The sequence below is a fragment of the Piliocolobus tephrosceles genome, chromosome 3 (genome assembly GCF_002776525.5).
Source record: "Piliocolobus tephrosceles isolate RC106 chromosome 3, ASM277652v3, whole genome shotgun sequence".
Taxonomy (NCBI): Eukaryota; Metazoa; Chordata; class Mammalia; order Primates; family Cercopithecidae; genus Piliocolobus; species Piliocolobus tephrosceles.
The window spans coordinates 107431354-107447780 of NC_045436.1; the positions used below are offsets into that span (position 1 = coordinate 107431354).

General features: G+C 39.4%; 1 pseudogene; it reads left to right on the forward strand.

Moving 5' to 3' along the window:
- Positions 1-9709: 9709 nt before the first annotated feature.
- Positions 9710-10045, forward strand: LOC111549411 (annotated as a pseudogene).
- Positions 10046-16427: the final 6382 nt, after the last annotated feature.

Sequence of the window (16427 nt, forward strand, 5' to 3'; positions counted from 1 at the left end):
GCAAGCTACTGAGCCACATCAGAGCATCTTGCTATATTTTGATGCATTCTTAAATGAAGGTAACATAGGATGAGTTATGGTTGTGGAACTTTGTGTCTTCAAGAATTGGTTGAAGAAACAACACTAGGGCACATGAAAATTACACCTTAGCTAACCACTACTGCCACCACCACCACTACTGTCACCACTGTAACACTCTACTTTCTTGTCTGTTTTTACTATGCCAGGAATTGTCCTAAGTGGTTTATGACATTTTCTTATTTAACTTTATGGAAACCTTCTAAAGTAGCTATTATTAGTACTCCCATTTCATAGCCAAAGAAACCAAGGCTTAGAAAGCTTATTGAGCGGCTGGGAGTGGTGGTTCATGCCTGTAATCCCAGCACTTTGGGAGGCCGAGGTGGGTGGATCATGAGGTCAGGAGTTCAAGACCAGCCTGGCCAAGATGGTGAAATCCCGTCTCTACTAAAAATACAAAAATTAGCTGGACGTGGTGGTGGGCACCTGTAATCCCAGCTACTCGGGAGACTGAGGCAGAGAACTGCTTGAACCCGGGAGGTGGAGGTTGTACTGAACCAAGATTGCGCCACTGCACTCCAGCCTGGGTGATAGAGCAAGATTCCATCTGAAAACCAATTGACCAACCAGCCAACCAACCAACCAAACAAAAACTTATGTAGCATAGTTAAGGACATATAAACAGAAATGTGGTAGAGCTCGTATTTAAAGACAAGTCTCTCTGATTCAGCAACGTATGTTAGTAAAATTCCAATTTGAGCATTTAAGTGTTTGTATGTGGAAGCAGCCCCTATGAGACCTAAAAGCGAAGTGAACATCAACACTTCACATAGTCAGTAGCACCATTAAACTTATAATCTGTCTACAGTGATGTCATAGAAGTACCAGGTGGGATATCTGGGAAAAGGTAGCATTTAAATATACAACTGGGGAAATTTCTGGTTAGTGACTACAATTCCTCTAAGAGCCTAGGTCTTAGATGGGGATAAGGGAGAGTTATGACCCTACAACCAAGTCAAAGTATTTTTAATCCAGGAAAAGTAGAATCATCTTTTAGGCCTTTGGAACAGACTAACAAACAGAATTTGGAGGGAGTGGTGGACATACACCAGACTCTCAGAAATTGCCTTTTGAGTAGGAGTGGAGGTCTCTTGACACTGAGACTTATGATTGAAGAAATCCAGTTTGAAGTTCTATAACAGAGTAGATAGTGTGGAAGGGATATACTTCACAGTAAGAGGAATTTATTTTACTTCTTGGTCTCTAAGACTTTCTTGTGAAGTAATAGGGACTACTCTGACTTAGGAAAGGAACCTCTTGTAAAGAACAGAGTGGCTTTTACTAGATACTTTTAAAGTCTAGACTTTCTGTGTATTTCTTTCCATTATCTTGAAAGTTGGAAGGAGGGACTAACGTAGTGAAAGCATGTAAATACTGGCCATAGCCTTTATGTCTTCTAACATTTTAAGAAAACATAGGGTCTGTTTTTTGCTACTCATATTAAATTCTCCAACTAATGTTTTAAACTCAAATTTTAGATTCTTCTTCGGAGGAAAGCAGACTCTTCACTGTTTACAAGGTTATTTTTGAGTTGCAAGATTCTGTTTCTTCCCCGTATTCCCCCATTCAGTTTTGGCTGTCACAATCAGAAAGCTCGAGGACACTTTCTTCTTGCATCTGTAGTGGAAACCTTAGCAGTAGATAATAACTGCTCCAGGTCTGTTAAATAGATGCATTCTCTAATCAATATTTATATTTCAAAGGATCTTGCGTTTTAAGGAAAAGATTCACTGTAGAATTTTTAAATAGTTATTAAAGTACACATTTATATATCACAAATTATTTTGAAGTGACTAAAGAGAAAAGGAATACACATATAAAGAGTTAGAAGCCACTTTAATTGGCTGTCAATTGGAGAGCAATCAGAAACAAAGATAAACTTCTCTTAAGGCAAAACGTGAGTCAACCGGAAAACCAGATTTGTTTTACAAAAATTCTCACAGACATAATATCAAGCATGCTTGTACTGTTATTGTGTAATGTTGTCATTGATCACTTCTCTTTGTCTTGTTGTTTTTATGTAGTTGATTCCACAAGCTATTGTTGTCGGTAATGGAAAGTCAGCTTTCAGTGACAGTTCATACAATAAGGATTCCCCTCCTTGGATAAAGAGCCTGTACCAAAGATAGTCATCAAGCATTTGTTTTTATAATTTCAAATCAGTGTTCAACATTGACAACCTATCAAGTAGAAAAATAATGGTACCTTACCTTTATATAACATGTTTTATGAAATTTCTATGTGTTTCTTTATAGGTGAGTTCGGTGTTCTATTTGGAACTTTGTGTTTCTTATATTTTAGTCATTTTAAAATAATACAGAGGCTATCCATGACCTAACTTTTTAAATTGCAAGTGTCCCTGTTTAGACTGGTATAATATGTATTTGCTTGTGGAATGAGAAATGGGATTAGTTTCCACACTTTTTGAACAATGTTTGTTATTAAGTGAAAGAAAAAAGAAATAAAAGCAAAAAAGAAAGATAAGGGCCCCAACTTAAAGCCTGCCTTCACTACCCATAAGTACCCACTCTTTTTGTCTAGTCAAAACCCTTTACATAAATGGAGTGATACGATCCCCATGTGTCGGGCACTGTGCTAGTCACGAGATACAAAATGGAATGGAATATGGTCCCCACTTTTAGGGAGTTTGCAATCTAGTTCAGGAGATGGACCATTTCACCATCAACTATTTTTCAGTTCGCTCAATGCTATTACAGATTGGTTTAGCTAAAGTGCATTTTCAGAGTCTAGTGGAGGTTGAACAATTCTGCTTGACTAGAAAGAGAGAGCTGGATAATACTTCACAGGAGCCCTGACATTGGAAGTGGGTTTTGGAAGGTGAATTGGGGTTGAGAAGGGGATGAAGAAATTAGTAAAGCTTATGTTGGACCTATAAGCCACAGTCTATCAGACAACTGCTGTGTCTGGCACATGAAGTAGGTGGGAGCCAGGCTTCCGCTGAGATGCGGTCTGCAAAGTTAGAGTGGAAGCTGCTTATTGATCATAGGGCAGCAGAAGGTGGACAGGAATTCATGCAGTAATGGAGGAAAGGTGTGTGAGAGACAGAGACATGGGAGAGATGAACTAGGCAGAAACACATTCCCTGTACAGTCTTACTTAAATTTCACGTTAGAAGCACATAACAATTTTTGTTGTTGTTGTTGTTCAATTCAATTTCACAGAAATTTGCTGAGCATTTCATATATGTTTAAAAAGAGGTCATACAGGGCTATATTTATGTGACATCACCGTGGGTGTGAATGATATCTCTCAGGAAGACCATGCAGAGAAAAAACAAACTGTAGCATGGTGGGTAGGGGAGGAACTGGCATAAGAGATAGTCCAAAATAGCATGATTGACAAGGTAGGAAGAGACCCAGGGGAGAGTAACTATGGAGGCCAAGGGTAGACATTCAGGAAACTAGGAGTGGTTAACGGTGTCACAAGCTGCAAAATGGTAAAATAAGAAGAAAACTGCAAGTTGACACTTAGAAGATAGTTATGAGTGGGATACAGAGCACGTAGGCAGTGGGGGTCCCGGGGATGGAGGGTAGCAAGGAGCCATCTCCCAATTTCACCTAGAGCTGACCCTGTACAAAGGAGCCTTACTTAAGGCGATTTGAATACTTTGTTAACAGCTTTTAGAAAAGGTTGGTAGAGGAAGGAGATTGAAGCTCTTGGCTTAAATTAAGGTTCTGGATTATTTATGGATTTAATTTATCCCTGTGATCCATGTCCCCAGTTGACACAAGCTATCAAGAGTTAGCTGCATTCTTTTCTTCTTGAAAAAGTAGGAAGAATATTTAATCATAACTGAGCTGCACTAATAGAAATTTTAATAAAACTGGGCTGAGCTAGGACTGGGAGGTTTCATAAGCAATCAGAGAGTGTGACTGTTCCTCTGGGTGCTCTCTGTGCACTTGGTGTAATTCTTAGGACTGAAATATAGTATTTAATCCAAAAAGCTCACAGGGTTTTCATAAATGCCGTTTAATTTAAAGTCTATGCAAGCACATGCGGTACATAAAGCACAACTTTCTGGGACTTTTAAGCTTCTCTACAACTTAGATAAAAGTTAAAAGAATAAAATCTTTGATAAATTTGGTAGCATGCTCATTTAAATTGTTTACCTTCTATGGAAATCCAAGTAAAGATTGAAACTCCACCTAGCTTTCTACATACTCAGTTTTTCCTTGAGCATAAATAAGAAGGCCTGAAGAATGATTGCCATCTGGAGCTTAGAGGTCATCTAGTACAGTGTCTTCATTTTGCAGTGAGGAAACTTAGAGCCACAGAGGAGAAATGCCTTTTCCAAGGTGCATTACTGTTAGTGTCAGTGCTGGGAAAAGAATTAAGGTACTTGCAGTAGGGTGAAACCCCACATTGCTACTACTGCTGGCAATTAAAAAAAGCAATATGACTAAAACACTACAGATTCTTCTAATTCCTCCTTCAGACCTATTTAATCCTGCTAGAGTTTTCTTTCCGAAAACAAATGTGATTGCATCATTCTTTCCGTGTTAAAGTCTTCAGTGGCTCCTCTGAATAGTAGCCAAACCCCTACCTATTTCTGTGGTCATATGTACCCAACCACTGACCCTCATGGGCTACTTAACTATGTGCAGTCCTGGGACTCATCTTCTCTCATGCCTTTTCATTATGTCTTCCTGGGAGACCCGTCCACCTCCCTGGTACTCAGCAACTCCTGTTCATCCTCCAGAATTCAGCCTTGTACTGCCACCTCCCAGAAGCCTTCCTGCACCTTCTCCCTTTGTGCTCCCGTGTTCTATGCGATTGCATTTCTGTCATATCTGCTACGCCAATTGACGACTGTTTGCTTATATGTTTGACTATTTGCTTACACGTTTGACTGTTCAGCTACCAGATCCTTGAGTGCAGAGAATGTTTTACCCATTTTGACATCCTGAGTGTACAATGCCTGGGGTGTATAGTGTTCAGTAAGCGCTTATGGAATTGAATTGAACACTAACAACAAATGTAGAGAATTGTGAGTCTCTAATAGAATATTTAGATGAGAGTATATCCTATGAGCTCTCAACAGTTTGAAACTGGGCTAGTTCGTCCACCTCTTCTGCCAGTTTTCCATAACCTTTGGAGAAACTGGTCAACTTGTTATACCCTAGGGACACCATATGCATTTATTCTTCCCACTGTGCCTTTGTCCATGACATTGTCTCTGACTGGCAAGCCCCTCATTGTTTATTTAGCAGTTATTGACTACCTTTGTGTCTGACATTGTGTTGGGCTCTTATCTTTTCCTTCCTAAACAGGCCTCTACTGTTTGAGGCCTCCTCAAGTTCTACTCACACTTGTATCTTCTTCTAATCAATGGTCTCAGTCCTCATCACTTTACTTCCTATAGGTATGGCACATTTGATATTTAATAAATGCTACCTTTTATGGTTATTTTTCATTCTGGGCATATTACACACCTGTTCAACTAAATTATAAGGCTCTTGAGGGCAGAGCTGTATTTTCAGCAGCACACTTTATGTAGAGTCTTAATACATGTTGGTCAATGATCGAGAGGACTTGGGGGGCACATTTTTATGCCGAGGCTCTGTCACTGTGCAGTGTGTTTGTGAGGATGCTCTTCATGGAGACAGGTCAGGGATTCTGGAATTGAAGGGCAACTTTGGGAAGCATAATTGTCCGAGTTCACTAAAAGTAAATATCTCCCAGATGGAAAGATTAGATCATGTAGACATTTCCCCAAATTGCAGTGATTTATAGGCTTAATACCATAGCAATTAAAATCTGATTGGGATGGGGAATAATTTATCCGAAAAAATAGAATTTACAAAGGAAATTCTGAAACAGTATATTGTGAGAGGCTACTTTATTTAGCCTTTAAAAAGCTGCAATTATTAAAATATTTTAGTAGTCATTCACAAATTAAGAAATATTTTTCTTTTGTTGTTTTATCTATGCGTGCACGTTTTGTATTATACTATAATGCAAATGTAAAAATTGCCTGTAAACAATCTCATTTTGATCTGAGTCTTCATTTGAGGTCATGGTGGATAAAAGCTTTAATATGCTCTCCTTCCCAAACACAACAGGGCAAGAAACTGGATTCCAGTGAAAGAAAAGGCATTGAGAAGTATTTTTTTTTTTTTTTTTTAAATCATGGTCCCTTCACATAAAAAATAATTATATTATTCCAGAGATAACACAAAACAGAGGCAAAGGGCAGAGTTTTTCTATAGATATTGTTAGGATGTCCAGTTAGCCTTTTGGGGGTGGGGAGATGGGAAGAATCTAGTAAAATAAATACCAAATAGATTAAGTAATTAAGTATAAAAATCAAACCACAGTCCAGCGTGTAAAAAACCAACCGAAGATTTATCAAACTCTGGAGGGGGTATACTTTACATACGTGGGTCTCAGAAAGGGCTTAGTGATGGCTTCATTGCACATGAAGGTCTACAGTACTCATGCTGACCCTGTCCAGCACTGGGTCCCCAACGGCATCCGGCATATATCAGGTTCCACAGTTACTTGTAAGACTGTGGGGATGCATGGAGTGTAAATGAACATGTAGACTTCAGACTGATTGGCTTTGAGAGTTCTCTGTGTGCATATGTGTGTTTTGGTTCCCTGTGAACTCTAGAAAGAGGAGAGAAGAGGAAATGGCCTCATGGGACTTCCGTGTCACCACTTCTGACACTTCAGGGCTGTGTCATTCTTCATGTATTATTGGAAGGAGGTGCAAAGGAGGACAAGATCTCAGAACCAAAAGAGAGAGAGAAAAAAGTGCAGCTCTTTTAAGGATGTAAGATGGGGAGTGGGATGTGGTGGGAGTGTATTTCTAAATGCTTTTTAAGCAATTTTAATCATCTTTCTATTTCGGTGCTGGCAAATAAAATGTCTGCCTCTCAGGCTTCATGTCTTTTTCTCTAGCTAAAAAGCACTTGTAAGCTGGAAGAGAAGCTCCTCCATCTGGATTTTTGTTAGTTTCATAACTGCTTCATTACAGACATCAATAGGCCCATTACACTATAGTTATAGCTGGCTTAGTTGGCTTTCTGAGGACAGAGCTGTATCCGCCTGGCTCACCATTGTATCCCCTCCACCTATCCGTTACCTATTTTAGAGTAGAAACTTGCAAACATTTGTGGAATGAATAACTACATGCCTATTGTGTATCTTCAGAGAGTGGTAAAGACCTCTAAGACATAACCCTTGATTTGGAGTTTATCACATGAAGATATCTGACCTTTATTAACACTTTCTTTGTGACATTGTGTTTTCAGAGAACGCTCACTATTAAACTTTGTTACATTAATTAGCCTTAGAGACATACGAATCCAGAATACATTACAGTCATTTGTCTTGGACTTGTTCATGCACTGAGTTCATTGTTTTATTTTGAGCACAGCTCCTTCTTCCCCTCTGTACTGTAAAGTTATTAATAGAAATAGGAGCTTCCCAGCTTCAGTGACATGCCTGAGAGGGATGTTCAAAAGAGATAGAAGGATTCATCTCCTAAGTAATTTGTATGCTTGGAGTACCACTCCTTAGAAACCCTGCTCTTTGTTGCTAACGTGTTTCATGATAGGACTGGCATGCAGGAGTGAAGGCAACCAGGGAAGACAGGGAGAAACAAGAGCCTAGAACTAAAGCCCCCCTGTCCTCACCCCAAGACTAGACAGATGTTAAGGGTGGGCCAGGTGGAGGCATTAGCTAGCAGTGGGAAGAAAGAACAAGGCAAGTAGGCAGACCACAGCACCGAGGCAGTCATGAGGCAATCCTGGAAGAGGGTGTAAATGTAGACAGTAGGCGGAAAGGCATCTGGGAGATGAGTTAGTGTGGTGGTTAAGAATAGTAGGTTTTGGAAGCAACTCAAGTGTCCATCAGTAGATGAACTACAGACCGTAACTCCCTTGTCCTCTGCCTTCCACTTTGGTTTGTCCAATGGACACTGGCAGCAGGTGATAGGAGGGTTACAGGAGAGAATCCTCCAGCTCCTTGCCTGCTGGACTGCATACTGGCAGCCACTGTGCCCCTGTAGTACTTTCTCCTGTGGCTGAAGCTCTCTCAGAGATTGCCTGTGTGGGGTTAGTGATGATAATCACTTCCTACTGTTGTTAAGCTGGGGTGCCTCTCCGCCTCTTTCTGGTTTCATTAAGCCTGTCTGCGCCTCTGTACAACTATGCTTGATTAAACTCCCTCCAGAGAGCCCCGTGTTTCCTGCTGGGTTCCTGACTGTTGCAGTGATACCGTGCTATTACCAGAAAGAAGGGGATGGATGCAGGGCAAACAATAACAACAGATGCCTGGCAGCAACTGATGCTGACCCACTACGGCCCCCTGGATTATGACTCTCCAGTCATCTCCCACGGACAGGATTGGACCCACAGCTCTCCAGTTACCCCAGATGTGGGAAGAGAAAAAAAATTGGAAAAAGAATCTAGAAGGGCCTGACAGCAGTCCAGAATGACCAGAGAGGAGTTTTGTCCTAAGTGTTTGTACAGATATTCCTTTAAAAGGAAGGACTCCTTACATTTTTGTTGGGAAGTCAGATACTTTCCGTTTCCCTAGTGTGGACGAGGAGGTGGTGGTCCTACATTCTAAAAGAATTGCAGTTCAGAGTGTCATAGGCCTTTTGAATTTAAACTGTCTTCATGATTTCTTTTAAAGAAGATTGGATTGAAAAACAACTCCCAAATCAGAGGAGTATCTTCTGTCAAGGCTGTGTAGTCAGTCTTGACTGCGTTGTTAGCATCCTACAAATCGTGAAGTGACAAACACTCTTGTTTCTGAACTTTCCATTCTAGCCATTTCTTCTTGTGTCATTCCAGAAAACGGGCAACACATGGATGTGAAGTGGGAGACTTTCTTCATGTCATATCAGCTCAGAGGTGTCCTTTGTGCCAGTCTCTGAGCATGGGGTGACACTTCCAAACAGGTTATTACTCCCATGAGTTATTGGGTTGCTAATCACCCCATTTACAGAGTGATCCCATTACGTTACCCTGCAGTGTTCGTTTAAGGGCGCTTAGACCAAAGCCCATATTTAAGAGTACTCCCTTGTCTGTTTCATCTTGGGGTTTAAATTGAATTCTCTAATGTTGGTAGAGCAACCTGAATCATTTCGGAATTTGCTAAAAATAGCAGAGGGATCATAAATGCAGACCCCTTTCTCGATGTGAGTACTATCATGGGTGGGGAAAATGCATAGTATTTGCTGGGAGAGGCCACTTAAATTCCCTTTTGGTTTCCATTAAAGTCCTGCATGCGTTGTACTCAGTCACAACTGCAGGCTTAGATGTCAGAACGCTCATTTTCATAAATAGACCTGGAAAACATAATCACATTCAACCCTTGCTGTTTTGAACTCTGGAGTAACTTTAGAGAACACACTATTTTCACTAACACTTACTTATAAAAGTTAAGGTCAAAATTCCAGACAGTTTATTATTCAATTATAGAAGGAAATCAGGGATTTCTTTTACAAGGTTTTCTGCTACTGCTTCTGGCTCTTTTGAGTATGTGTGTGTATGTGGGAGTCAAGGTTAGCCTTGTTAGGTAGGCTATTTTTATTTAAATGTGTTGAAGTCTGCAATAAAACATTATGCAGACATTCCCCAAGTTGCAGGCTCACGTGATGGTTTCAAGGTTACTTCATGGAGCTGGAGCACTGGCTGTGCAGGCCCTGAGGGCCTGTGGTCCCAATGGGGTGGCTGTGGTGTGCTCCATGGCATCTGGAGGTGGCGTTCCTACTGATGATGAGCTGACGACTAGATTGGAGATGCAGGTCATGATGGTTGCAGGGAAGGGACTGGACCTATATAGTGTATTACCCCCAAAGGCAGTTTCAGGCACCAAGGAAGACCCTAATTTAGTTTCCTCCATCACCAACAAGAGTATAGCGGGCTGCATCTGTGAAGAGGACAACAGTGCTGTCATCTGGTTTTGGCTGCACAAAGGCAAGACCCAGTAGCTGTGGAACCCATTATAAGCTGCTGCCCCACCGGGTGGCCCGCTGAACCCATGCACTAAGTTACTCAAAATGTGCTGTAAAGTTTCTTCTTTCCAACTAAGACTAGCCCTTGTATTGGCTGATACACCAGATCAGGCTGTATACCTGATCTGTGAATGTTTCTTGTATATGTGGTGCCAGTTACAACATAACAACTCCTCCCCTACCTTCCCCACTAGGCAAGCTAGTCTTCTCTGCTCTCCTTTCCTTCTTGCCATTCATTAGTTCCAGAGAGCAATCTTGGGGTTCTTGGACACTAATGCCAGCTAAAGTCTGACTTAGGCACATTTCTGACCTACTTACCTCTTCTCCATGACTTTCCTTCTTTCTTTTGAGGCGGTTATTCATGTAGAATAGTTTTCATTGCCTTATCTTTCCTTTCTTTTCGAATTTTTACTCAATTTTTTGAGAAAAGCAAGTTTTTTTCCTTTTTATTTTCTCCCCATTTCTGCATTTTCCAAGCTAGGAGACAGGTGAAAATAGGCAATAGTCCATCTTTGGTGGGAGCTGACCTGGGTCAGTGTGCCTGCCTCGAAGCCATCTAATAGCCTTTAGTTACCTTGCTCCTCCTTACCACTAGGAGTCTTGAGTGACCCTGTTCATAGATGCTAAAGATCAGAGCAATGCTGGTGATGCACTTGAACTGAGAAAAGCAAAACTACCCACTTGGGAGGGAAGGGTGAGGGGCATTGGTCACATTAGCTGTGATAGCATGTCTTGAAATTTCTGTAAAGGCCTCTTCAGAATTCCAGAATTTCTACCTTGGTCTTCATCTTCTTCAAATTAAATATACATTTTATTTTACACTATTATTCAAGATATATGGAAAAAGTAAAACAGGTTCTTAATTGACTTTTATTATTTTCTACTTTCTTTAATTGTCATTAGTGTGGTAGTTTACTGCTTTTTATTGCAATTATATAGCATTTTAGTTATATTAGTGATTAAATAAGCCTTTGTGGTATAGCCTATAAAATGATCTCTATGGGGAAAGTAAACTCTAGTCTTTAACACCTAACTTATGAAAGAAATTTTTAGAAGGCCACTGGATTGTAAATAGGAGACCCACTCCATAGCATGGTATGTGTAATGCAGATGATCTTTATTAAGCCCACCCTCCATTCTGTCAAGACCCAAGAGCTCATTTAATGTCAAACGAAAAAGGCATTTCTTTTATTTTTTATTTTTATATATTTTTTATTATTATTATACTTTAAGTTCTAGGGTACATGTGCATAATGTGCAGGTTTGTTACATATGTATACTTGTGCCATGTTGGTGTGCTGCACCCATCAACTCGTCAGCACCCATCAACTCGTCATTTACATCAGGTATAACTCCCAATGCAATCCCTCCCCCCTCCCCCCTCCCCATAATAGGCCCCAGTGTGTGATGTTCCCCTTCCCGAGTCCAAGTGATCTCATCGTTCAGTTCCCACCTATGAGTGAGAACATGCGGTGTTTGGTTCTCTGTTCTTGTGATAGTTTGCTGAGAATGATGGTTTCCAGCTGCATCCATGTCCCCATAAAGGACACAAACTCATCCTTTTTTATGGCTGCATAGTATTCCATGGTGTATACGTGCCACATTTTCTTAATCCAGTCTGTCACTGATGGACATGTGGGTTGATTTCAAGTCTTTGCTATTGTGAATAGTGCCGCAGTGAACACACGTGTGCATGTGTCTTTATAGCAGCATGATTTATAATCCTTTGGGTATATACCCAGTAATGGGATGGCTGGGTCATATGGTACATCTAGTTCTAGATCCTTGAGGAATCGCCATACTGTTTTCCATAATGGTTGAACTAGTTTACAGTCCCACCAACAGTGTAAAAGTGTTCCTATTTCTCCACATCCTCTCCAGCACCTGTTGTTTCCTGACTTTTTAATGATTGCCATTCTAACTGGTGTGAGATGGTATCTCATTGTGAACCAGTGTTTTCAAAATGACCAATACAAGATGCTACAAAAGATCTATTCAAACTGTAAGATAGACCAACACATTTTAATGTAACAGAGTATAAAATATTATGGTATGATGTTCATGCAGATTACATATTGCAACTTAACCCTTAAGAAGTTACCACTTGCTAAGTTTTGGCATATTATCAGAGAAGAATATCCACAATTTTCTGAAAGGATCATTACAAATACTCTTTCCTTTTCCAACCTCATATCTGAGTGAGGCTGGATTTTATTCATTTATTGAAAGCAAAAACCTATCAAGATAGATGAAATCAAAAGCAGTTGTGAGAATCTAGCTATCTTCTTTTTAAGCTAAACATTAAATAAATTTGCAAAAATGTAAATGTTATCTCACTATTTTTTTCTGTTTTGGTGTATACATCAAATATGTTTTTTAACATGTCGTGAACTTATTCTTGCTATTTTAAGATGAATTAATAAATACATGTTTAAAAATTTCTCAACTCCAATTTCTAATAAGGTGAATATTAGTAGATATAACCCATAAAAACAAAAGCTTTTTGGGAACTTCAATACTTTTAAAAACTATAAATGGACTTTGAGACCAAAAAGTTTGAGGACTGCTGACTTATGAGGACATTTTTCTAGCTATGTTGCAGCAAATGATTTAGAGTTAACTTTGATTCATAGTACGTTTAAAGAAAAATATATTCACCATGTGAATACTAAATATAGTAAGCTTGACTTACTTTTTTCTCATTGGGAGAAAAATCATAATAATGTTCCATATGAAAATATTCTCATGCATGGCTTAATGCCTCGTTTACCTTTGCTAATCCCAGATCGGTTTAGATAATCATGAACAAACTGGAAGAAAAAAAAGCCCTGTATAAGAACTATGTTTTTGAGAGCTTTTTTCAATGTAATGAAAATTTATTTAAGTTAACAGATTAAAATCTGCCCTATAGAAACGCACTTGGAAATCTTCCCATAAACATATTCTTTTCTTCATTCTGCCTGTTTTGTTGTGTTCCAATTTATAGGACATTTGTTTCCTTCCTTTCCTTCTCTTTTTTCTTTCTTGCCTCTCCTTTCACTCACTTTCTTCCTTCTTTCCCTTTCCTTTATTAGAGCTGCAGGCATTTCTTTATATGCTGCAGTTTTTGATTTCTGCCATTGTCCTCTAAGAAAAGATGCTGACTTGGTAAACATGAACAAGGCATTGCCAAAGTGTAGGTCAGTCTTTGCATTCTCAGCTCTAGTACTTAAGTAGTATGTAAATTTCAAATTTCAACACTGGAGTCTGTGCTGTGTTTCTAGTCTTAGATTTCTAGATGCTATGAAGGAAGTTTAGGGGAAAGGATTTTAACTTAAAACTTATACCTTCTATAAGAAGAAATGACTTCAAAATACATTGTACTACTATACTGTGTTTTTCATAGATTTCTTTCTCATTTTTTCCTTTAGTCTAAAAGTCATTCCCGAGTTGGCCTGAAATCAAGCACCAAGCAAAAGGTATGTTTTTTCTTCTATATTGTTGCTTTAAAAAATAATTATTTTGGGTGGGTGCTTTTTTTTTTTTTTTTTTTTTTTTTTTTTTTTTTTCCTTCCTGAAGAGAATGACTTGTCTTTGGATAGCCAGGGCATACCCAGAAACAAAGTAGTTCTTATTCTCATTTGCTTTGCCTTCATAATAGCAAAACTGAAATTGGAGAGGGATCCTTGAAATGAAATGTAATTTGAGGGAGGTTCTTGAAACCCAGTGACAGAATTGGAGAGTTTTCCCATGACTTACAAGCAATTCTGAAAGCAAGGTCAGAAGATACCATACTATATTCAGCTCTTTTATTTTCTAAGCACTTCACAGTGAAGGAATTTACTCCTATCTCAGTTCATATTTTTACTAAACTTTATTCTCTCAACATTTGTTGTGGAGAATGACCCTCACTCATGACCTGTGATAAATTGGTTAAAACACAAGCTCTGAGAGTCAGAAAGAATTGGTTTCAATTCTTGGTTCTGTCACTTTGCTATGTGATCTCGAACATATTTGTGTAGAGAAGATGATTATACCCAGAGAAGATGATCATAACCAGATAACATACCTTTATGTTAAGGATAAAATGAGATAATATATGTGAAAACACGTATATCCCAGTACCTGGTGTAAAGTAACCTTTTAATAATTTTGAGGTTCTATATTTCATTGATAGTTTAGAAATTCAAACAATTGAAAACTTGAAATTTCAAAATATTAATTCTCAAATGTACATGAATACACGCATACACACTTAAATTATGTTAATTCCTGGCGATACATGGGACAAGTTCAGAGAAGTTCATGTTTAACTTTAGAGAGGTTCATATTTACATATTCTTCCAGTGTAGAAGTTTACACTGATGGGAGTACTTGCCTAGCCTTTCAGAATAACGGACACAGTAACTCAGAATACCTTTCTTGATGCCAATTGTCAGAGAAAAAAACACTGCAAAAATTCAAAGCATCTAAGAGGTGCTGAAGAGGATTAAAAGAGGCAACATATGGGGAAGCACTAAGCCCGTGCCTGTGTCAACAGTCACTGTTTTTATTAAAGAAACATTGTGTTGATCGGGAAGATGGACAGACCCAGGTTCCCACCCAGCTCCAATACTTACCACATAAAAAGAGCTAACATTGATATGGCAAGTCCTATGTTCCAGGTACAATACTAGCATTTTACGATGAACTCATTTAATAGTCTCAGTGACCTAATGAGGTAGGTGTTCTTGTTTCTCAGGGCTTGTCAGGAGAATACCACGCCAATAATTGGAAAAGGGAATATAACTGGTTAATCAGTTGTAATGTTTTAACAAGATACTGAAAAGGGTAAAAAGAAGGGTTGACAGAGAGCTGTAAGGTAATCAGGTAGGTAGCAGGCAATTCCAGGGAGCAGCTGCCATCTCCAGGGCTGAGGGAGCAAAGTAAAGAGCGGGGATTACTAACACTTCCTGGACACTTGGAAGGGTCCCACAGAGCTGAAATTCAGACTTCTGAGGAGGGGGCAGGTGCCACTGTCCCTGAGGGGCACATAATGAGGCTGATTCTGGAAAAACTGCAAACTGACTCAGTGGCTCTGTAGGAGGGAAAAGAGGATGGTATTGCCAAAGCGAACTTCATAGGAAGTACACAGGAAGGAGCAAGTTCTATGTTCCTCCTCCGGCTCTGCCCCTCTTGCTAGTGCCCCTACTGTCAGATGTTACAAGAAGCAGCTGACTCAGCAGAAATATGGTTCTCAGCGTTCCAGCCCCAAGCATCACAAAGCAGATTATAGAAAGGTGGGCTTGGAGAAGAGCGATGACAGTTTAGTAACTGGCACAATCATTAGCTCCATTTTTCAGATGAAGAAACCAAGGAACAAATATATTAAGCTATGTTTGTCCAGACGCAGACAGCTAGGAAGAGGCAGAGGCAGAATTTAAACCTAGTCAGTCTGGATCCAAAAGTTTATGCTCTTAACCCCGTAAACAAGTGACTATGGACAGAAATACTTTTCTGAGTCTTTTGTAAAATGGAGATAATACTTCTTAATGTGTAGGGCTGTCGTAAGGGTTAAACAAAACAATATAAGATATGTGCCGATCATACTTCTTGGCACGTAGTAGGTTCTCAGTAAATACTAATTCTTGTTACATGTATTTTTCTTGTTTTAAGTATGAGAAGTTCATTTTGCCTTGGTGACTTTATGTGTAGTTTTAAAAGTATCTATATTGCGTTTGCCATGGAGTGGTTCCGTTGCCAGTGAGTTGTTTACTTAATTGATTATTATTTCTCCAACTTTACATATTTTAAAGTTTTCTGTGTTGGAAAGTAAACAGCAGAGAAAAGTTCATCCTGGAGCTTGATCAGTGGAGGCTTGATTGAGGATGTCCTTAAAAACTCAAAATTTATCAGGGCCTATGTCAGAGCACAGAACTGGTCTTTCACTTCAGATTTTAAGCAGGGGGAGAAATCGTTAAACTTATTCAGTCATTATTTAATGCAACAATTATTTATTGGTGGCTAATTATACTGAATGCTGTGCTGGCCATCAAGGGTTATATAAACACTGATAGATGGACCCTGCTTTCAAGACTGTTTCTTACAATTTAGTAGTGAGTATGATGCAACATCTCAGCTGCGCATTCTCCCTTACTCTTTTTTATCTTGGCAGGTGTGTTATGTGTGTGTGTCTTGCTACATAGATGTAATGCTATCTTGTGGGTAAAATATCTATTAGGCCTACTACCGAGTTGACCTATGTCTAAAGGAGATTAATGGATGTAGGGAGGTATGAGGGGAGGGCAGCTGCCTCTCCTGAAGGACAGTCATTCATTAACTGGGGAAGAGACAAGTGTCAAACTAGACACAGGGAATTAATGGGAAAGGCTGAGAGGCC